The 22,213-nt window shown below is 45.2% G+C and overlaps 1 protein-coding gene across 2 annotated transcripts in view; it reads right to left on the bottom strand.

Moving 5' to 3' along the window:
• LOC144818378 (tight junction protein 2-like) overlaps window positions 1–22,213 on the bottom strand; it is a 438,051-nt gene that overhangs the window by 367,135 nt on the left and 48,703 nt on the right. The window contains exon 1 of one of the 2 annotated variants that reach the window (XM_078675743.1): window positions 1,956–2,148. The exons of the other annotated variant lie outside the window; for it this stretch is intronic. The gene's annotated coding sequence lies outside the window, so the exon portion shown is untranslated. Of the gene's footprint in view, window positions 1–1,955; window positions 2,149–22,213 lie in introns of those variants that run through there. 2 annotated transcript variants of the gene reach the window in all.

Below are 22,213 nucleotides of genomic sequence, written 5' to 3'. Positions count from 1 at the left end.
AGGGGAGTTCCGCTGACACCTACCTCTTGCAGGCGAGCGAGTAGTGTGTCATGAGAGATGTTATCGAATGCTGCGGATAGGTCGAGGAGAACCAACATGGCCTCCTCTCCCCCGTCCGTGCATTCTCGAATCGACTCTGATACCTCAAGAAGAGCTGACTCTGTTCTGAAGTCCGGTCTGAATCCAGATTGGCAATCATGGAACAAAGAGTTGGATTCAAGGTAGTAGGATAGTTGCTCTTGGACTGCTTTCTCAAGCACTTTAGCTGGCTTGGGCAGGAGTGAGATTGGCCGGTAATTGCTTAAGCAGGAGGGGTCGATGCCTGCTTTTTTTTGGATTGGGATAAGCATAGCGTGTTTCCAAGTGGAAGGGACCATACCTGAGAGTAGGGAAGAGTTCCATATTTCGAGGAGGGGGTCAAGAATTAGGGGGGCAATTTCGTTCATAATTAAGGCCGGGGCTGGATCCAATGGAGAGCCTGATTTACATTTCACGAATAGGTTCAGGGCATGCTCCTTAGTAAGAGGATGGAAAGCGGTAAATGCATGCTTGCTGATAATGACAGGGTCCTTGATGGTATTGGTAGTGTTCAGAAGAATGGTTTCTGCAATGTTGGAATTTTTTTTTTTCAAAGAAGTCTGATAAATTTTCACTCAGTGTTTGGGAGGGGGGGACTGAGGAGGTCATAGCACTGGGATTGGTAAAGTCTTTAACAATATTGAAAAGGGTTTTGGAAGAGTTTTTTGCCTTTGCAATGGTATCTGCAAAGTAGGTGTTCATGGATTTGCGTTTAAGTTTGCGAAACTCCTTGAGAACTTGTCTGTAGTGAGTTTTGGCTTCTGGGTCATGAGTCTCTTCCTAGAGTCCTTAGCTGAATGAAGGTTCTAAACATGGGTAGGGGCCCTCAGCAGGTGTCAGACATGCTTTAGGGTCATTTTGTGATGAACAGATGAGCCAATATGCAGACACAGGTCACAACAGTTGGATGGCAGTTGCGAGGTGCTCTTTGGCAGCAGTGGTGATGTCCAATGCAGGACAGTTCCTGGTTTTCAGTGGGGATGTCCACCATGGGCACAGTTCATTTTCTGTGGCACGTTCAGTCCTGGATTGGTCTGCTTGCAGAGCAGTGAGAGCTGCCGTAAATCTGCGATTCCCGCTTGGAACCACACTTCTGGAAAGACAGCAACCAACTCCTGTGACTTCCAGATTGCTCTCCTCTGTCTTTCTTTCTCCACCAGACTCAGCATCAGGGTCTGGCTGATCTGGCCCTCCCTAGACAGACATACCTCCTGGGGGTTCTTAGGCTTCTTCTCTCTCTCTCTGCAAGAAGTGTGGCATCCAGGCGCTTTTGGATAAGGGTACAGCTCTTCAGCTAGGTAAGACTCCTGGTGATGTCCACCCACCTCTGCGAAGCTTTTTGTCAGGCAGACATCAGCCCTCGATGTACAGCAGTCCTCTGAGTACTCTCCGAAGCTCTCCCCTACTTGGTCAGAGAGCTAGGAGCTGGAACAATAAGTAGGTAATTAGCACCTTCTTTTAAAAAGAGAGCCACACAGGTGTGTGAAAGGGTAGAGAGAAAAGATTCTGTGATGGGACAGTAGGATGTTGTCTTTTACGAGTCACTCTTACAATAGGTCACTCCATACTCACGTTAAAAATGTATGGTCTGGTCCTGTTGTTCTAATGGGAATATTAATTATTTGTATTATAGACCTTCCCATACCCTATTGGTGTCATGCTTCATAACTGAGTCACACCCATGTCCCTATAAACCAGGGTGGGCTCAACCATTTTCCAAGGAGCTTTCTAGATAATGATCTAATCTGGACGGGGAGAGTATACATTAAAAATTCCTTGTGGTGACCCCAGTATCACTTTAGTTTGGGTACTCCTGGTATGATTAAAAATTAATTAAAATTCGGGTTAATTAGGGTAAGGGTTACTAACCCTATTACCTTAAGCAAAGTCGACATGTTTCAGCCCCTTTTCATGGCTCCTTTTATACAGTTAAAACAGACAGGGGGTATGGATTCTCCCATCTGCATTTTCAGAACTGGTTTGGAGTGGTTCTTCCTTCAATTGTCCTTTCCCTGATGTTCTCCCGAAACAGAATTAAGTGATGCCTCTCACAGCCAGGTAGTCTCCAGCCTGGAGAACAAACAACATTGCCATAAAAACGGTGTGAGCTTTCAGCACCCAGCTTCTCAATAGCCACAGAATACAGTAATCAAGGAGGAGACAAAAGGCAGGTGTCACCTAAAATATCACTCTTCCTCCAAACAAGAGAGACTGCAGCCCCACACTTCACCCCCACATTCGTCAAATGGCAGATCAAGAGAAAGACTAATCAGCAGCCCCTCTGAGCAAAAGGACCTCATGGAATGTCTAAAGGAACCTTTCATCGGTCTCCGCTTCAGTTTCCAAGTCTCCCACCAACTTCAGGAATACCAGCAAAACACTTCCACTGTATGTATAAACATCCTTGCCTCCATCTTGAGTACAGGAACAGGCCAGTGACATCCAAAATGGCAACTATAGGCATCCATTCACATAATGGATGTACTACACAAGCAACACGTCAACACACAGAACAAGCACTTGGGATGCTAGTGCTTGAATCTGGGTTTGCATGTAGAAGCAACATTTTACATTAGTGGGCCAGCAGGCTACAGTACAGAAACACAAGACATGTCCATGACCTCACTTCTAGCAAGGGACAGGTCTAGGGCCCGGCACACAAGCACAGTAGATTAGTGCATGGTTAGGGCCAAAAAAATACAAATAAATACAAGATACCAGATACTCCTAGTCCGCACTCAGGACAGGGGAACACAACTGTACACCATGCAGGAGCCATTCACATCCCAACAAGCAGCACGAAATGCGAAAGGCATTTCCTAACTGGAATGCCTTTCGAAAAGTAATTGGCTGCAAAAAACGGAGGATGAGGTCTATCTTGTCCGAGCTTTTTGTGTGCAGTATGCAAACAGCCTATGCTTCATTTATAAAACATTTTGGTACAACTTGCAATTATGTACACAAATGGAATGTTTTAAGAGTGTGTATTCAGCGTATGTGTTGACACAATGTAAATTATACAAGTAAAGGGGCACACTCATGTAACTATACTTCAATATGTTGCAAAAGTACATGCGAGCAAGTTTGATTAGAGAAGCGGGAGTGTGCATTCAAGGACAGGGCGGCCTTGAAAAGTTTGTGAACACCAAAAATCATGCAATTTTGTGGGTACTCAGACTTTTGCAGTTGGAGGGAGACAGTTACAGGGGTAAAGGTGAAGAACGACTCCTGTCAAGATTAGGAATACATAGAATTTCAGGATGGGAAAAGGGAGAAAACAACCCCACAATAGATGGATGTGGAGGAAGAGTTCTCTATATAGAGTAAACATGCATTCCCCATGTAGAAAAAAAGAAAAGAGTTACCAAGTACAAATACACTTTTCCTAGGAATTTGCACAGGCATAAATGTACAGTTAAGTGTGAGTACTCCGGAAAAGCAGCAACAGTTTCTAGGTATAATTCTAGTATTTTTTAATCTGGCCATCCTAGAGGAATGACACACAAAGATTGGCAGCTGTGCTCCTGAAAAGAAAATCGGCTCTTGAGAATTGATTGAAAAGAGGTGGACCTCAGAGATTTCTGTACTTTTTCTGCATTGCGTGGGGTCATGGGTGGGACCGCCAATGGCAAATCCATCAACATTGACTAGACAAAGAGAACGTTTTGCCTAGTGACCTCTCAATTAATAAAAGAACTTTTTGAATTGCATGTAATGCAGTCATCAAAGTTAAACTGGAGAGTGTTTCATTAAATCAACCAGTAGATTAAAGCGAAGAAAAAAAAGTACCTTTGAATTTGTACATATTCAGTCAATTGGTAATTGTCGCATTTTGTTCTTGTTGGAGGCAGTTGCACAACATATAAAACGACTATAAATAAACATGTAGATCAAAGACAAATCCACACAAGATCCTATCCTCTGAAGTATACATACGTAATGGTGGAATAGAGACAGCCACCTTTGGAGATAAGAAGGAATTCTGCTACAACAAAACATGTGGTCAATTGTATTGAGATCCAAGATTCATAATATGTGTTAACCTATCCAGACGTTCAACATACTATATGGTTCAGTATAACATTTTCAACATTTCTACTACCGAATCATTTAGCCTTTCACTAGTGCAATAATGCAAAAGTGCTAAGATCCAAAAAGCACACTAACTAGCTCATTTAGACGAATGGATTGTTAATGCATTTATCTGGAGTTTAACCTTGAAGGAATATGGTTTGTCATCTGAAGTCAAACCAGAAGGTTCCCAGCCATGATTCATGGTGTGACAGCAGATGCTGAGGTCTACTGACCTCTAGTAAGCGTGGCCTACTTTACCTCATCTCTGCATTTTTCGAAAGTAGATCCCTGATTTCACAGAGCAGGCTGAGTTTATTTAGAAGCTTTAGCTATGTTACGAGCAGGTTGTACTCTTTCCCTTCTTAGTTATTCGGGTAAATGGACTACATGAGGTAGACTATTACTCTGAAGCAATAGCAGTAGCCAAACATCTTCGTAAAAATGTGCTCTGGAGAACTTCAAGCTACTGCTTAATTCAGTGACTTTGCTAAATCTTTGATGACTAATAATGCAATGCTAATTCATGTCTTAGTTAATTAAAACCATACATGCATGAAGAAATAAATACAAACATGTGAGAAGCTGGCCTGGTATATGATATCCACTAATGTAAGTGGGCACCTTGCACCAGTCCAGACAACCCTTATGGTGATTTAAGAGGTCTTAGACAATCTTAGAAAGCTCTCTAAGTGGTAGCTGTGGAGAGCAGTCTTCAGGTTTAATCCAGAAGGAGTGTAAAGCAGCTTGTTTCACCAGAATGCAATCTTATAGAACGGATTAAGTGAAAAAGAACCACACATGGTATTTATAAAAATATGTATTTATTATATAATACTCTCTAACATGTTTAGATATCTCCTATCCAGAGATAAACACAATGCACCCAGTACTTTGCATAGAACTACAGTAAATAGCAAAGAATACTCAGTGGGCCGGGGTGGGGGGGCAAACCATATACTAAGAAAGTGGTATAAAAACCATGACCTGGTCAAGACAATGTTGAGAGGACGTAGAAGTGCTGGGGACCCAAGGAACCACCCATGGTGAGCAACTAGGAACCCCACGGAGAGCGTGTGCAGTGTGGGAACACGACCGCATGCTCCGTACAAATCAAAGAGTGAGTCGCAGTGGGAATTTTAAAGAAAAAGGACCCTTCCCAGTGGAACCTGAAGACACTCTATGGAAGACAGAGGGTTGGAGAGCCACCCCACCCGTGGATATCCTAGTACCCACGTTACCTACACCAGGGAAGCCAGGTGCATAGGTGTGAAATGCTGCTGGAAACCGCCGTTGAACCCAATGGAGGACTTGAGGAAAGTGCTGCTGCTGACGGAAGTAAAAGCGTCCGGTGGAATCCAAAAGTGGATTCTTGTTGAGAGGTACCTGCAAGCAGAGGGGACAGAGTCTTCGTCACTTAGGAGTGACCAGGAGATTCGGAAGATGAATGCCCACCTGCCCAACAATGTTGGGAGTTGCAGGAGAATTGACGAAGACCTTGACTCAGCAGCTGTGAGGACCAGGAGATGCTGAAAAAGACCAGGAGCTGTGCATGAGCTGCCCCATGTTGAGTGCTGAGGGGTCGGTGTCCGACAGGAGCACCAACAAGCCTGGGCAAATGCAACCCACGTAGAAGTCGAAGATGCAGCAATGTTGGGACCAGCAAGGTCCAAGGGACTCACCACAAGCAGGGGAGTCAGGGCAGGCTTCAAGCAATCAGGGGAGCCTAAAAGAAACAAAGGTGACCCTCAAATGGAGCCGCAGGCAGAAGGCACTGGAGTCACAAGAGGACCTCAGGCAGCTCACCAAAAGATGCAGGCCACGATGCACAACAATGCGTTGGGGCCAAATATTCTGGTCACTGGAGATGCTCGAGGTTGGGGCTACCTGGAGCCTAAAGATCTTCCTGGAAGGAAGCAAACAAGCCTTTGCAACTGCAAGTTGACGCGGTGCACAGGGATTCGGGTTATTGCGGCCCCCACAAGGGATACTGGCCTCATGTGGGTGAGAGAGCAGGGCAGACCTTGAGAGCTGTGGAGAACTACCACCTGTATTGCAGAACCTTTCGGAATCCGGAGGAGCTCAGGATCAGCAGACCGGTCAACTTAGTTGCGGTGCCAGCGAATGCAGGGAAGTTACTCCTTCACTTCAAGGGAGATTCCTAAGGGTGTCTTTGATGCCCACAGGCCTTGGAGGGTTCCTGTATGGGGCATAGGCACAGATGATGCAGCAGATTGGAAGGGAGACAAAGTTGAGTCCAAACGAAGTCAGCAAAGTCCAGAGTGCCCAGACGGTGGAAGAAGAAGTGGCGTCGGATCTGAATCTTGTCCCACGACGAATCTAGGGACCCACCCACAGGTAAGCCCTTAAGTACCCGTAGGAAAGGATTGGGATGATTCAAGGGACCCCCCCCCCCCCGGGGAGGGTCTGGACAGGGGAGAGGTTACTCAAATGTCTTTTGGCCAGTTTCATGCCAGAGTGGGAGCCAACGGCTCCCAGAGCTGATTTGGACTGGACTATGCATGGGGACACCAAATATGCCTCTCATGCAGACTGAGTGGCGCTGGCAAGTGCACCAACCCGGCACCAATACATTAAATCCTGTCTGGGAGGTGGTCACACCTCCCTGTGACAGGAGCCTATGGTTCTGCCTTCGCCTGCTCGAGCTTGGCTCAGTAGCAAGAGGGCAGAATCATGTCTCTGGTCGGCATCAACCATTTTGTGCTATCGAGGTCTAGAAGGCTGGCACCGGGAACACAGAACCTACCGGAGGGCTCTTCTAGTGCTTGGAATCATAAGTGTGGGGGTATGATTCCAACATGTTTGATACCAAACATGATAGGATTTGTTGCAGCCATTTTCTAGATGGCCATCACTTAATTACGCGGTGCCCCTCTATATGGTATATGGCTGCTTCACTTACAACCTGGGAGAATGGACTCTGTAGGCTGTAGGGGTGTCCAGCTCATGCAGGTGAACCCACACACTCACACTTAGAACCAAGCACACTGTCTTCAGGATTGCAATGGCCTGCTATAGGGGATGACTTATAGGTTTTAAGAGCAGTGACCCTAGATATAGGAAACCTATATTTAGTATATGGTGCTAGCACCACCTTACATAGGCTGAAATGGCAGGCCTGTAGTTCCATTTTGAATGGTCTCCCATGGGTGCCATAATGCATGCTTCAACCCATGGGGGACCTCTGGTGTACCGATGCCCTGGGTACCTTAGAACCATATACTAGGGACTGGTAAAGGTACCCCAGTATCCAATCTGGGATATACCTAAGAACTGAACACAACGAGTTAAGGGAGAAAGCAGATGGACTGGGGTCCTGATTAGCCTGGTCCAAGTCAGACTAGTCAATAACAGCTTAGCAACAGGCAAAAATTGGGAGTATCCATAAAAGCAGCTGCTACTTTCCTACAAAACATTGCTAGCATTAGCATAAAAAAAATCAATAAAACTACATACATTCATAATTATTCATGAATAAGAACAATATAAAAGACAATCCAGTCTCTTCAAAATTTCATTAAGGGCTATTTCTGAACTACATTTCATCATTTATGTAATGAGGGATACCTTGATGGTAACTTATTGAGTGATAGGAACGCCAAGTTTAACAATGGTCAGCACTAAGTTTCACCCAAAAGCTATGATTGGACGTAGTATCTAGGCCATGGGTACTCACAAATCATTTCCAAGGGGTCAAAAGGTTGCGGTATGTGATGTGACAGAGGGCAGTGGGGTGCGGTCGGGCCAATGCTGGGGACGGGGTGGGCATTGGCAGTAAGGTGGGTGTAGGGGAATAGCATATACATCTAGTTGCTGAATTGCACAATGTGAAACCAGAAAACCTGGGATTAATTCCAGCTTTACCAGATTGTGTGATCTCAGGCAATAGTTTTATTTAACTTTCCCTCCTTTTTCTCTATTATTACATATAATGAGAACCTTGAAATACATGACTTCAGGATGCACTCTGTACAAAACCTTATCCTGTGTTTGATTTAATACACTATAATGATTTACTAGTATAATCGGAACCTAGGTCCCCCAGAGACTGCACATAACTAACCTGTCTCTTAAATTCACTATTGGCATGGTTGTCAGGTTGGGAAGAAGAATTACTGTTTCTAAATTTGTTTGAAAACTATCACTTAAAATATTACTTCCAAATGCACAGATATAATCTGATGTACTAAAGTAAAAATGTTCTGCATGTTAATTAAAAACACTTTTTGAATTTTGAAGAGACTTTGTCATACGTTTCCACTTTTGCTGCAAGATGGCTTTAAAAATTAAGGTGCCCCTAAAATTAAGTGGTGCATGACTCAATAGTTACTTCCTTTCTTTAACATCAATTAACCTTTAAATAAATGCTTGCCTAGTTAATATATATTGTTTTATTATTAGCATATCTCTACTAAACAGCAACCAAGTGCTGCTAGACACCAGAGGGGCACGTGTAAAGGTCGAGAGTGCCGCATGCGGCCCTCGGGTCGTACATGGAGTTTCATTGATCTAGGCAATGGTCTTCCGGGTCAGTCCTAGTGATATTGGTAGGGCCTAAAGTGCCTAGTGCCGGTTTGTCAGTTCATGGAATGATGAGGCCACCCTTATTGTATCCAGGGGTAAGTTAGAGCGAAGAGCAAAAAAGTATTAAGGGTGCTCATAAATTTAAAAAAAGCAGTCCTTCGCAAGGCGCTACGTAGTTTAATAGTTTTTCAGCTGCCTGCATAAATTTCACATGTCTCTCCGACATTCTCGGATACTCTGCTTTAAGGCAGGCCATGACAGCGGGTCTGCAAGAGCGTATGCCCAGTAGATGAAACTGTGATTTTACGACTTTCGGGCAACAGGCCCATGCATATGCAGACAGTATGCACAATTGATTCACTGTAAGATTGACAGAGCCTGGAAAGAAAGTTAGGGATTTCCCTTAGCCTTACAGGTTTACAGTCCAGGGTTGGCAAACCACCCAACCTATATATTAGATGGGCTTTTGTTCGACCTGTTTTGACATGCAAACACCTAAAATAGGTTGCGGATCCAGTTTGTTGTCATTATTTTAAACAGTCAAAGCATGATTGTGATGAGACAGCTTTTGTGTGTCTGCCAGCTGGGACTTCTGGCGCACCATTTTTGTAATTACCTTTTTCGGTCTTGTGACTAGCGGCCCGCGCAGCGTGAGACCTCTTGTACGGGCTTCAGAAAGCTGACCATGTCCATGTGGTTTTGCTTTCGCCGGCTGCCAATAGCTTTAGCATGCTTTTAAAAAAAAAAATACAGCATGCAATTGGGCAAAGGCGGGCACATGTCCCGCCTTTGCTCCGCCCATTCCCACTGGTGTCTAGGATATGCATCAGCGCGGCACAGACGACAGGCCCGCTCTCCTCTGTGGTGCGCGCGCACCACTGGTTTCGATTCCTGCGTCGCTCCTCTGTGGTGCGCGCGCACCACTGCTTCTGAGTTATGGCCTACGTTCCAGATCCACGTTTAACCCCTCCCCTGCTGATGACGGAACCGCTCCGTCATCAGCTGCGGTGGCGCTGTGCTGATGACGGAGCGGTTCCGTCATGGCCCGCTCGGAGCACCTGCGCGGCGCGGATTCCGCGCCTGCGCTGAGCGTTCCATTGAGCGGGCGGAGCCATGACGGAACCGCTCTGTCATGAGCACAGCTCAACCGCGGCTGGTGACGGACCCCTTAGCACTGCGGTGAAATAGCCGCCGCAGTTAAGGGGTTAAGTAGAAAAGCAGCACTGGGAAGCATTTCATGAAAATTAGAGTAAACCTGCATAATGATCGTGTTTAAGAGACTTGCGTAGTAGAACGGGTTGGAGTCCGTCTCTCAAGCGTTTACCCGGAAGTAGGTGACAGGCGTAATATAATTGTGGGGTCCTTTCTGTGATATTCCTTTCTGTTTGGTCCGTACGGTACCGGGTACAGGAAGCCTCTCTTCCAACCTCTTCCTCCGGGTTTCAAGAGTAGGTCCAGGAGAGCCTGGTACATATTAGATTTCCCACAACCCCTCGTCTCTGTCCCTGGTGGAGAACTACAAGCAGCGCTGCGTCAAGAAGGGCATCGAGCACGACAATCCCATCTCTCGCTACTACTACAGGCTGGTGACGGTGCAGGTTCGAGGGACGCAGGCCAGCCACCAGGTACGTCATGCGGGATGGGGAGTAATGAGAATCTGCTGCTTGCCTTCCGTTCATGCAAGTACTGCAGGCGTCCCTCAACTAACAACCCCCCAACCCAGCAAGAGTTCCGGATGCCACTAAACGTCCAACCTTCCGTCTCCTCCCCCACCCCGCAAGTACTGCTGGCATCACTCAACCTCCACACCCCACACACACACACACACACACACACACACACACACACCAAGTACCGCTGGCATCACTCAACCTCCAACAAAGCCCCCCCCCACACTCACACCAAGTACCACTGGCGTCACTCAACCTCAAACAACCCCCCTCCCAAACACACACACATCAGTAACCGCTGGTGCCATTCAAACTCCAACCCCCACTCCCAGCAAGTATCGCTGGTGTCACTCAACATCCAATTAACGCCTCCCCCCGCCCCCCAAGTATTGCTGGTGTCACTCATCCTACCCCCGCAAGCAACATTGGCACAAAGCAATGCAGGTTTTCGACTACATACGAACTCCTCTTAAGTCATGGCTTAACAGTATGTTTCCCCTTCTTATTGCACACTCTTACTCTTGCCTCCACACGCCCCAATTTCTCCTCTTCCCTTCCCTCCTCCCCAGTTACACCACTATGCTGTTATGCGTGTGATTTTACTTCATTGCTCCTGGTCAAGCGACATATGTTCTGTGCATTATTATACCTGTATATGCATCATTGTTCTCTATAAAGCACCTTAATGGTAAAATTGCGGCAAGAGTGGTGTATAAAATACTGATTCTTCACCCAGCTTTCACATGGGACACAGTATTGCTCCGTTTTCACATGCTCTTTTCTCTTCAGCCTTAAAGCCTCTAACAATCCTAACAAGCATTTACAATGCAATAGGTCTCGCATTTGCGAGAATTTGAGCCATTGGCATTGTAAATGACAATGCCTTCTATTTACGTATTGGTTTTGAAAACATAAATAAAAGGCATTGTCATTTACAATGCCTATAGCTTAAACGTGTTCTTAATTTTTAAACACTCCACGAGCGTGCATCTGTTCCCCTGCTGTCTACCTAGTGTACTTCTCTTCCTCTCTCGGTGCTGCTCTCCCGCCTGTGTAGTTACCCCTGCCGACCTTTGTCATGCTCTCACCTTCTGATGCCCTCCCACCTGCCTTGCTTTGTCACTTTTCTGCTTCTCCTTCTCCCAGCTGTACATCGATCCCTTTCTGTCAACAGCTTGTTTTTCTCACCTGCATTCTACATTGCTCTCCTTCTATCCTGCTTGGTTCCCTCTACCCCACCTGCACCCTCCGTGTTGTCTCTGGCCCCCCGTGTTGCTGACACCCCCCCCTCCACCTAAAAGGTACCGGTGAAGCAAATCGGTCTCAAAGACGAGAACAGTTGGCTTTTCAAATGCTTGTTTAATGAAGGTTCTGAACAGTGTGTCTGCAAAGAATTCTCTCAACACATTGCTGGCGGAAGCTCTGTGCATTCAACACTGACGTCTGTATACAAACCATATGATGTAGAGGTGCTTCATTTTTAGGTCTCGGCCTGCGCAGGCTGCGCTTGCGCAGTCTCGCCGGCGCGATCTTATGTTTTAGAGTGTGGGGCTTGAACCCGCCCCTCTTCTCCATTGGCTGGCTTCCTAAACGGAGGCCAGCCATTGGAGAAGAGGGGAGTCTGTCCGTTTAATCCCCGTCTTTTTGGGATTCGGGGGCGTGTTTTTTCATGTTCTTTCTCTCCTCTTCCCATTGGCTGGAATTTTACATTCCAGCCAATGGGAAGAGGAGAGAAAGAAAACACGCCTCCGAATCCGAAAATGACGCTGCGTTTCTCCGAGGCATTCCTGCTTCACCTCGGAGAAAGATGGCGTGTTTGACTCTTGTGTTCATGGCATCTTGTGAATCTGACCTCTTGTTTTAGGCTGGTTGCCTAGTGCTGTCTCCGAGTGACCAACTATTCGTTTAGTCAGCGGATTTCAATAAACAACGGCAAGAGGGTCGGATTAGGGGAGCTCAGAGAAGAGCGCACGTATGAGAATCCAGAGAGCGGGCTGCGTGAAGCAGCAGAGCTGAACGCCGAGCTCAAGAAGAATGAGCGTGCCCTGCTTCCCACTCCCGCTTCTAATTTCGCCCGCTACAAGCCTCTCTGACCTTCGTCCGGTTCTGTTAGAAGCCTGACACTTTTGTACTTAAAAAACCCCCGTTATCAGTAATTCTTGCACATTTTGAACCTGCAATCTCGCGGTCAAAGCTTGTTACTCCTCGGCGGACCTGCGCCATCACAACTGTTCCTGTAACCATTGCTGTCCACTAAAGCGGAGCCAGCCTGAGCAGCGCTCTGTTCCCCACAGGGCGGCTGCTAAACCTGACAAGGGCAGGAGACGCAGCCGTAGTGCATGTGCAGTCCGCTTTCTCGTACAGTTGGACTGAATTATTGGAAACGTTCATGACAGTCTTAATTATATAAATATAAATAACGCTGGCCCCTTAGACGGGTTTAGAATTTTTTTGCACATTTACTTTCTTGTAAAGAAGTGCAAAGAAAATGCTCAATGAGATGAGTTAAACAACACTAAAATAAAAAATAAATGTTGACATTATGTCACCCTTTAAAACATTGCCGCTCTTTCAGCTCTCATGTTGGGAGGGAAGAAAATATGGGCACTTTTTAGCCATGATGTTTTATGATATTAGCAAGCAACTGATGTGAGCACTAAAACACTTTGCATAAATGCAGAACTTCTTTCGCAAGTTAGAACAAGTCTTGTCTCGTCAAAAGCTGCTGCTGCCTTGTTTCAAATAGCTCTGTCCTGCCTGTTGCAGGCAAGACTCTCCCTCTCCCAACGCTTTTTAAAGTTCTTTATAGAACAAACACATTTGCAATGCAATAGGTCTCGCATTTGCGAGAGTTTATGCTATTGGCATTGTAAATGACAATGCTTTTTGTTCATCGGTTTCAAAAACGCATAAATAAAAGGCAATGCCAATAGCTCAAACTCTCGTAAATGCAAGACATATTGCATTGCAAATACTTGTTAAAAGATGTAAAGGCGACGGGAGCTGCCCACAGTGCAGCTAACTGTATATTCTGCAATGACTGGTCCAGAAAAGCCTGGGGTGCAGACTTGCTGCTTGTTTATTCTAGCCATAATTGGCTTTCCAATGTATCAAGCCTTGCAGGGCGGAGTCTGAAGCAGCTCTTCAAACAGGCCCCTTGTCTTTCCAGAATTTGATTGGATAGGCTAAATTCCACACAAATTTGTGTTGGGAAAGCACATTTTGGAAGATGAAAAAACTTTCTATAGGAGCGAACTAAGATTCTCCAGTTGGTTCGAACCACTTCCAAACAGGACCTCTGAACCATATTCTGTTGTAGGCAGGATTTTGGTGCGCATCACATTCATTAAGGGTTCACTGAAAGGCCCAACCCGTTTTTTGAGAGCTTTTGAAATGTGTGAAGTAAGGAAGCAGTTTTTAATTTTATGGACTCCTTGTGGGAAAGATAGGTTCTGCGGTTGTCCATAATCACTCCCGGGTACTTGTATTCCACTGCAGTTTTAATTTGGAGATCGTACAGGTGCCACAGGCCTGGCTTCTTTATCGTTCTGCCCATTATCATTATTCTGGTTTTCTCAAGGTTGATGGAGAGCCCGTTGCGTTTCGTATAGTCGTACAATTTATCCAGGAGTCGTTGTAGCGCCATTCTAGTTTTGGATATTAACCCCTTCGCCGTGGGGCTAATTCCGCCGCGGTGCGGGGGGCGCAGCGCTGCGGTGCTTGTGCAGCGTGACGAGCGGAGCTCGTTACAGTGGCGCTGTGCTCATGACAAGCTGAGCTCGTCTTGACCACGTCCGTTTCCATGGAACGCTTAGCACAGCAGGGGAATTATCCCCACGTGGGCGTTCCGCGGCGGTCATGACGAGCTCAGCTCGTCATGAGCACAGCGCAACTGTGCCTCATGAGGAGCTGAGCTCGTCATGAGCACCCAAGGTGTTAAAAGGACATCGTCTGCGTACAGGAGGCAGTGGATCATTATGCCACCGAGCTTTGGGGCTCGTGCTTTCACTTCTTTTAGATCTAAAAGAGGAGCGGACAAAAAGATCTTAAAGAGCAAGGGACTAGGACTCAACCTTGTTTTAAATCTGTCCAGGTTTGCATTTTACATGTTCTGCTGCTGCCGACCCCAGGTTGAACTGGGAGCCAGGTGTTTGATTGGAATTAACAATACTTTTTAATAAGAGTGGAAAGAAGTCTCTTGCTGCTAATTTCTGCCATAAGATGTTGCGTGGGACTGAAGCAAAGGCAGCTCTGAAATCTACAAAACATAAGTATACCATAGATTTTGTTTTGATTGTTTTGTCAGTCACCATAGCCGGTGCCAGGAGTTGTGCAGTAGTGCCCATCCCTGATCTGAACCCTCATTGATAAGGAGGTACAATACAATGTTACATTGCCCAGGATTCAAGCTCTCTGAGCAGGAGACTTGCATAGTATTTGGCCTCATTATTTAGTAAGGGGATTTGTCGATAATTTCCTGGATCCATGACGTTTACTTCTTCATATACAGGGTGGATCATTGCCCCTCTCCAGGAGTATGGAATATGGCCAACGACTTTGACGTTTTACAAAGTACTTCCACAAATACCTTTATGTAAAGAAGGTCTAGAGCTAATATTAACAGTCAGCCACCAGAACTTTGTATCGATAACTATTTGCAAAATTAGATTATATACATATCCATGCCACTTAAGACACTCTCCTCGATTTGTGTAAACTTCGTTTTTTTAGAATGTGCTGCAAAGTCACAGGAAAAGTTCCTAACAACCAGGGCTTAAAGTGGGCCGGGTCTCACCAGTACTGAGCACTAGCAGTTTTTAAAGGAGGCCTCGAAACTGGTCTCTATCGGGCTCTGTTTTGAGCCTGCCACAGGTGGTCCATTTTTTCCCGGACTGCATCAACAGCAGACACATTGATGTGCGCTGACCACACTGCTCACTTCTCACTAGTGTAGAAGTCATGGCATGACGTCATACCAGGTGAGCATTGTGGTGGGGAAGTGAAATCCTTTAAAGAGAGTCATTTTCTCTATGTATTTCACTCCTCTTTTTAAAACTCAGGAACAGCAACATTATCGTGGTGTCACCAGGGCTTTAAGTGGAAGCTTTTTCAATATTATATACTAGCCATAGTTGCTCCTTATTTATCTTATGCAACCAACAACCATTGCCAAAGTCAAAATTCCTGACTTGTTGTAGGTATGATGTTACTTGTAGTATTATAAATCTGGATGCAATGACAGAAAGAGCAAAATACAAGTCAGGCGGCACACTATGCTAAGCACACATTTTTAGCTTACATGTTTTTAAACCACGCCCTTAATTACATTGGTCTTAACCCTTTGAGAGTCCCCCCGTTTTTCCATCCCACTTAAAGCCCTGCTAACAACTACTACTTCCCTTGATTTGCAAGCACCCTGGATCTGGGAGGGTACCAGCCACTGGGCTGCAGACCGTCTGTCTAGTAGAAAACCTTTTAGGTGCCGGAGCCATCACTTTAACCTTTTCATTCAATTAAATGACTTTAATTTAATTAACTTAATTGAATTGTGCTATCTTTATGTTTGTTCCAGTTGAAATTCCAAGGCAAGCCTTTCCCTGGGTCACATCTACTGGAGCGTTGCTCGGTTGCAGAAGAAAATTCATTTCTCCAGGGAAGCTAAATTTAAACTGATCTATAAGCACTAATTGCCATACTGGACTTTAGAATCATGGAGCCTTAAAAAAAAAATTTTTTTTTTTTTTTTTTAAAAAGAACACGCCATGAGTATCATTACAACGTGAATTCTTAAATTGGTTTCTTAGTATGGAGATAGTGGAACTCTAGAACAAGGAGACATTGAATAATGAATAATTTACAAATCTCATCTGTTATGGGGAGCAAAATCTTTCCTGTCAAAATAAAAAGGGTTGGTCATATGCTCGACTATCAATTAATTGGAACACATATGTTAAATGTCTGTGGTGGTCTCAGGCCAGATCTTGGTGTGCTGATTTATCTCTTTGCATATAGAATGTCCCCCATTGACGCACATGAACACAAAAATAATTCAGTGCACAGTGAGAAACTGGCTGGTGCCCAAATAAAGAGGACAAGGAATGTTGAACTTGATTGGTAAATCCATGCATTCATGACTCTTCAGAACTGTAGAAAAAATAAGATAACCAAAATCTGTAATATAAAATAGTTTAAACCGCATTGCAAGAAAGAAGTTTTTGATTATTATTACCCACCTTAAATCAGAACTTACCACGAGCTGCTAGACAATACGGGATGCCACCTAAATCCATTTTCAATCATTCAAAACTAAGGAACAAAGGCGTGAGAACCCATATTGGGCTTTAAAAGTAAGACATTTGCTCTGACCACAGACGAGCTTCCTTCTGCTTGGCGTTCATTGCAACAGTGTTGGAACATGCATTCTTTGGCTCACAGAGCCCTGTTTACAGTGGCAGGGCCTTGGGTTACGGCTCTGCCCTAAGAATTAGCATGCGCTGTATGAAGGGAAACTGCGGCAGAACACACACTGTTTGAGAACAGAGCATGCTGTAATAAAATATCACGGGGGAGGTTTACTTTTACTACATGGTACAGTGGATGCCATTATATCACTATTGTTTGATAAAGGAAGCACAAGGTGTTCCTCCTATTGTGTGCAAACAGCTCAATTGTTTGCTCAGAAAAAAGCCCGGACATGCCAGGCTTGGTAGCTCAGTGAACTAATGCAGCCGGGGCGAGAATCTGTGTTTGACCCCATGGCCAGAGGTTCAAATCGCAGCAGTGGTGTCTGGCTTGTACAGAGGGTGGTGAGGCGAGGGGGCACTAAAATAAATAAACTGACTTTCACACTTGCCACTTCTCTCCTCCTGGAAGCTCCAGACCAGGAAAATGCACTACCCAATCCTGGCGCTGCTCTCACAGCATTCGAGCAGCGCCAGGATTGGATAGGGCAGGCTCTATCAGCGCTCCTAAGAGCGCTGGAGGCCTGCGCTTTCTCAAATCCAGCTGTCTAAAACAGCTGGGTTAGAGAACTTTAAAATGCGCATGTCTGACTGCCCCAGGACGGCTGGCCAAAGAGGCCGCTCAGCAGAACTGATCCACCACCCCCTCCTGACACTTAGTTCAGGATGGGTTGCTGAAAAATAAAAGAACTATAAATAAACCTAATTCCCATTTTATTTTTCAGCTCTGGGGCTTGTGGGGCGACGCTACTCTGCTCAAATGGAGGAGCTGCCTCCGATATACCAGCGGGTCCATTAAAGGTTTTCATTTCTCCAAGGGCGATAATAAGATTACCATCCAACTGGGTAACAATAAACATCTTTTATCTTTGGATAGCGTGGCGCTTAGGACTCCCCTGGGGTGAATGCTCGCTTTACAATCATGGCTGTTATGATAACACATAAGTAGGTGACAATATTCTTGGAGGTGCATGGGTCATGCACCCAAAAACATTTTATAATTCTTTTCCATCTCTATGCCACAGGCACCTCTAGCATAACTAAACTGGTTCCACATGACTTAAAAAAAACTCTATAATTTTCGCTATCTTGTCAATACTTTTACACTCCATAAAAAGTAGTCATGCCGCTTTCCAAGAAAGACCAGCTAAACATCCCAGGGATGAACATTTATCCGTGGTACAAGCCTGAATGTGACATAGTAAAAAAATGCAAACATGTTATAATCTACATTACGGGAGGATAAAATAATTTCGACATTAAATTAGCTAAATACAGCATGTGGCATACTCTGTTAAAAATAAATATAACAAGCTAAAGTAATCAAAGTAAAATTAACAAATTGTATGAGGCATATTTGTTTCCAAATCCGCTGGTGATTTTTTTTTTTATTAACAGATGCACTAGTTTGCCCTGTTGTACTTGCGTAAAAGTGTTGACGACCCCAAACCAAAGGCAGTCTCCATGGTGGCCCTGCAGATGATGGTTTTTGCATCAAGGGCATAGTGGGTCCTATTTGCCATGATTTTTGTACGAGTTACTTGCTTCTGGTGTACACCAGACTCCTGAGTTTCATGGAGGAAGTAAAACTCATGGGAGAAAGATCTGTATGTAGTATTTGTACAGCACAAACCTGGCTGGAAGGCAGCAGAGCATTGTAGAATGTGAAAAGCAAAGATATAATCAAAGGTAATTGGAGCAGGAGCTGGGCTCTGGAGGCGCAGTGTTTGTGAACAGAGGCCATTGTTTTTAGACATCCTACTTACCGAAAACCCAACCCTGTTAAATACAAAAACACGCCCTTTGCCCTTCCTGCTGAAACCAAAATTCTTTAGCCACGGCTAAAAATTCTAAGTAAAAAACCAATCTACTTAACATCAATATTTTTACATTTGCAGTGGGCTGCTTCTTATCACACCAGGTAGCAGAGAGAATCCTTTAGATACTCCAAATACCCTTTTTTCTGTCTCGAAACAGGCAGGTTTTAGATTTCTGTATGTAAAAGGACTCTTGTGGCACATACCAAACACTTGCAGTGGGCTTGGAGCCCAGCTGATGCTGTACATTGGTTGGATTTATTTCAATCACTTGTTTGCCTTTTTGTGTTAGTGCCTCCCATGGAGCATATCCTCTTTACCAGCCTTTTGATTGGCTGACTTCTATCCTTCCACTGCTCACATTTAGACATTTTTTTCTGCTTTTTCATTAAGCATTCCATGAGAGTGCATTTATTTATTTATTTATTTATTTGAAGAGTTTATAAAGCACACAGCTACCTCATAGGGGTTTCCAGGCGCTAGCATCGGATAGGGTTCGCCAAAGGAAGTGGGGCTTTCAGCTCTCTTTGGAAAAGCGTGATTGAGGGGCATTGTCTCAACTGTTCTGGGAGGGAGTTCCACAACTTGGGGCCCTGATATGCAAATGGGTGACCGTTATACTGTTGAAATCACACATGAGGGCCGGTCACTGGAGCAAAGAGGGCGGGCCGGCTGATACGCTTTCACGAAGTCCTGTAGGTATTGAATGGACCCCCTGCTCTTGATCTGTGCGCATAGCCCACGGTTTTAAACCCAATTTACTTCTCGATTGAGAGCCAGTGCCAGTGCTAAATTTGAGCCGGTGGTTGCCAGAGCTCCGCACCGGCACCAAATTGCCAGCACCACTGCTTATGACAGTCTGACACATGATGGCGCTGTCTGGCTAATTTAAGTATGAGAGCAACCATAGCCATTTATTAGTTCCATTTAGATTTACAATGTCCAATACCTGCCTCCAAAGCCATTTTCACAGCTTTGGGGGCCTGGAATAGCATGAATTGCCACTCTTGTAAGAATGTGATGGGTAGTAACAGTGTTTGTACTGTCATTGGCAGCTGGCAGGAGCAATATGTGGTGCAAGCTGCAGTGACCTCCCGAAAGGAGCCCTAGCAGTTATTCTTTTACAAATTAAGCACTGGCCAGGGCAACTCCCTCAGCAGACCCACCACTGAGATCCACTTCGGAAGCCTGTAGTGTATGCCTTTTCTTGCTCTGTCGTGTGTGGGGATTACCCCCATCAACTCTCAAAACTTGGGCCCGGTTGCTTCCACTTCACCCGCGCACGCTCACCCTTCACCGTGCATTCCCTACTCCTCGCATTCCTTGAAATATATGTATTTTACTTTTTGCTGTCAGGCTGCTCTGTATTCCAAGAAGTGCCTTGGTGCGCTTCCATTTCCATCCCACCCACTCCCGCTTGAGGTTCCCAAAATCCATCCTTTCTGAACAAAATACTTTTAATTTTTTTTTTTTTACGTTTTTGTAATTTTACTAGAGAACGCTTATTAAAAAGTTTGTATTAAACTGCTCCTTTATACATACAAACTCTGCAAACTACCCATTTGCTCTGCTGTTTTAAGTTTTGTAAATAGTGCAGTGAGGATATAAAAAAACCCTGCCTGATTTCACGTGGAGTGCATCTGATCTAATGATTTTTTTACCTTGTACTTCATATTTTACTATGTTTTAGTACTTATTATTTTATTTGATCTTTTATGGTTGTGAAATATTTACCAAATAAAGATTATTTGACTTGACTTCCTGGCTATGTAAATGCTTATTTAAAATGCATTAAGAATGGCGTTCTAACTTGCACTACTTGTGATTTTTTTTCGCACTTTTGACACATTGATGTGCCTTCGGTACATCCGTATTTTTGGCATCCGTGATATTCATTTCTTATATTTAAGTGACAATCCCATCACACGTCGCCATGACAACTACTAAATCAGCGCAAATAAGTCTAAACCTTCCTATCGAGCATCATTGCCACACCATCTAACCCAATTTGCAAACCGCGACAGCATTAACGGTAAAGAGCAGTTTACGTTGTCCCCGTCGACGAGACTTAGCTTCCAACCGTCTGTGTCCACCAACTGTTTTGGTGAGAACCCACTCCGTGTGTGGACAGTTCGGTGTGTGTACGCGCCGCGTACGTTACACAATCCACAACTGAATAATTACTCAAAGAAAACCCCAAAACGTGTTCTGCCTTACTAGATCGCGTAATTGAATAACAATGTGTTATTACTCGTATGTCAACGTGACGCATCATTGTGCATATTTAGCAGGCTGATGCGTGACAGACATCCGGAACTGATCACGGCTTCCCTCGTATGACGGTAGCATGTTTTCCTCCGCTGTTGGTCTTTAAACTTAAAGCGCTCCGAAGCCCCGTTGCTGGCAATAGGAGCAATGTTTAATGTATTACCAAACAAAGCCCATAGGTCGTTTGCATGAACACGCACTAAAAATTAGATTTTCACGCAGTGTCCTGTACGGTAACAGTTAGTAGGCACATAGAAAATGAATACAGTCAATACCAAGCATTGGCAAAGCCAAAAAGTCTCACCTTTGCAAGAGCTATTGGCTTTGCCAATACGTCTTAGAAATGTTGTACATCAGAGTGGCTGCTTTGCAGCATGGTTAAAAGCCACTGGACAGTGGGGCGTCGTGGAGTTGGGTGGAGTGTTGTGGAGTGTTATGGCGTGGCCTACAGTAGAGTTGAGTGGCATACAGAGGAGTTAAGTGGTGAGTCATGGAGTAGCATACAGTGTTGTGGAGTGTCATGGAGGGAGGAGAGGATCAGAGTGCAAGGGCGTAAAGTGGAGTGGCACAGAGTGGAGTACAGTGTCAGAGTTGAGGAGAGTGTCGTAAGGTGGATAGGCGCAGAGTGGAGTACAGTGTCAGAGTTGAGGAGAGTGTCGTAAAGTGGAGTGGCACAGAGTGGAGTACAGTGTCAGAGTTGAGGAGAGTGTTGTAAAGTGGAGAGGTGCAGAGTGGAGTCCAGTGTCAGAGTTGAGGAGAGTGTCGTAAAGTGGAGAGGTGCAGAGTGGAGTCCAGTGTCAGAGTTGAGGGGAGTGTCGTACGGTGGAGAGGCGCAGAGTGGAGTACAGTGTCAGAGTTGAGGAGAGTGTCGTAAAGTGGAGTGGCACAGAGTGGAGTACAGTGTCAGAGTTGAGGAGAGTGTCGTAAAGTGGAGTGGCACAGAGTGGAGTACAGTGTCAGAGTTGAGGAGAGTGTTGTAAAGTGGAGAGGTGCAGAGTGGAGTCCAGTGTCAGAGTTGAGGGGAGTGTCGTACGGTGGAGAGGCGCAGAGTGGAGTACAGTGTCAGAGTTGAGGAGAGTGTCGTAAAGTGGAGTGGCACAGAGTGGAGTACAGTGTCAGAGTTGAGGAGAGTGTTGTAAAGTGGAGAGGTGCAGAGTGGAGTCCAGTGTCAGAGTTGAGGGGAGTGTCGTACGGTGGAGAGGCGCAGAGTGGAGTACAGTGTCAGAGTTGAGGAGAGTGTCGTAAAGTGGAGTGGCACAGAGTGGAGTACAGTGTCAGAGTTGAGGAGAGTGTTGTAAAGTGG

This window comes from Lissotriton helveticus, chromosome 2_1 (assembly GCF_964261635.1).
Source record: "Lissotriton helveticus chromosome 2_1, aLisHel1.1, whole genome shotgun sequence".
Classification (NCBI taxonomy): Eukaryota; Metazoa; Chordata; class Amphibia; order Caudata; family Salamandridae; genus Lissotriton; species Lissotriton helveticus.
This window is presented reverse-complemented; position numbering and strand designations above follow the sequence as displayed.